We start from the raw sequence: 2,238 nt of genomic DNA on the forward strand, positions 1-2,238 counted from the left end.
TCAATATTCGTTCCTCATGTAATTTAAAGCCCGTTCCAATATGGAATGGGTTTTGGAACGGTTACCTTGCCCGTGCCAAATTTCGCCTTTTTTTGTAGTGATATATAGAAATGAGTACGGTACCATAAAAGATAAAAAAAAATCGGGAAAGACCAATACGGAAGGAAAAATCTATATGTTTTCATTCAACGGGAAAAATGATCAATAATTAGGCCTAAGGATCGAAACTGTAAATATTTTAAAAAGTTTAAGGACTAAAATAAAATTTCAATATGTTTAGGGACTGAAAATGAATTAGCAACAATATATGAGGACCGAAACTGTAATTCTCCCAAAAGAATAAGTAGCAATGTTTGGGGAGCAAAAGTGTAATTCTCTTGACTTTTTTATAACTGTAATACTGATATAAGAAAGGGTAAATTATAACCACTCCTCTTAATGTATGGCATAATTAAAAATGTATTGTCATTGTTAGAAAAATTATAAATACCCCTTCATTTTAACACGCATCTAAGAACGAGTCCATTCCATTAGCTTTTTTTAGGTTCCCATCCAATTTTTTGTGCTGAATCAACAAAAATATCCTGGGGTAGTGGTAATTTACCCGATAAAAAAAATAAAAAAAAGAGTATTATATCCTTAAAACAATAATAATATAGAGGAAATACATACATTTTGAATAATTAAACAACTAAGAAAAACAAGTGTTGAGACATAAAAAGACACGTTGCAAGGAAGAGAAAGTCTTGCGACTCAGAAGTTGTGCAAGCTTCTGGTCTTGAATTGATATAAAACAGATGCGGGAACCATAAGAAAATGTATTTAGAATGCCCACTACAACAAAAACTGTAATTATGAGAAAACATATATGACATCTCACATGTATGTGTAATTTAGAATTTTATTCTCTTCTCCAGAATATGTGAATGAGGCACTACTTTACCATACAAAATTAATTTTAAACAACTAAAGATAAAGAAAACAAAAGCCATGCAAGCATGCTGCTTGTTGCTTATTCATATGTAGTAAGTAGTAGGGTAGGTAATAGGAGCAGATTGAACTGGAGAAGCATGCTCCATCAACAGGACTTGAAATGACAATTACACCGTCAAATTAATAAATCCGTCGAGGGTTGTGTTTAGAATCCTCCCTAATGTGGCGTCAACCACAATGTCGAGAGCTCGGAGGGTTGAGGTAAGTAAGCCGGTGGTGGTGGAAAGCACAGGGCATATGGTGGCGTTCAACGGAAGTTGAACAGTGACAACACATGGAATTGTGGGAATGCCAGCTACGAGCGAAATTAAACGAGGAACGGTAATGCTGAACGATCCGGTGGTATTGGTGGTGGATTGGCCGACGGTGGTGCTGACACCCAGAAGATTGGTGCAATTCAGCTTAACAACAGTCCCATTAACGCCTTGGCCAGGGCAGTTTCCGGTGGATGTGCAACAAAGTCGGCCGTTGACAACCAGGCCGGGCAAGAGCTGGCCGTGGCCGTGGGTGGTGAAGAGGAGGAGAGCCACGATAAAAAGGGCGGAAGTGCAAGTAGAAGCCATTCGGAGCTTTGAGGTTTATGTGTTGTAGTACTTCTTTACTTCTCTACTTTGTTGAGTTTGAATGCAAGGATTGAAGTCCTATTTATACAATTTTATCGAGTTTCTAGCTCAGATTAAATTTCACTAAATATGAACCAATCACAGAAAAAATGTACCATGATTGAAATTTTTTTTTTCCATGCAGAAATATTTTTAGCAAGTTGAAGTAGGAGTTGGAGTTTGGGTTGCTCTATGTGTACTACTCCTTTATTACAGTACATGTCAACTTGCTTGTTCTTGTTGAATAGTATTTTATAGATGTTCTGATATATCTACAAAATCTAGGGATAGATACAATTAAGAGCTCAGACATAATGAATTAGGGAATTCTGAAAGTTTTACATTTTACAAGACTTTTGCAATTATGAAGTTTAATTATCTTTAATTAATTAGATTAAATATGGCAATGGAAATATCGTTAATATTTTATTTTAATTTATAATATCATAGTTAATATATAAAACTCACAAGGTAGTGGAATTATGTAATTTTTTTTTTGTCACATTCGAGTTTGAATTGCTTTTATGCCCTTTTCTTTCTTTAAACATATTGGTAGAAAATATATGACGATTAAGATATAAAAATAAATTAAATTATTCGATATTTAATTGAAATTAATTGACAAAGCTATTAAAATTTGAAA

This window comes from Sesamum indicum, linkage group LG5 (assembly GCF_000512975.1).
Source record: "Sesamum indicum cultivar Zhongzhi No. 13 linkage group LG5, S_indicum_v1.0, whole genome shotgun sequence".
Lineage (NCBI taxonomy): Eukaryota > Viridiplantae > Streptophyta > Magnoliopsida > Lamiales > Pedaliaceae > Sesamum > Sesamum indicum.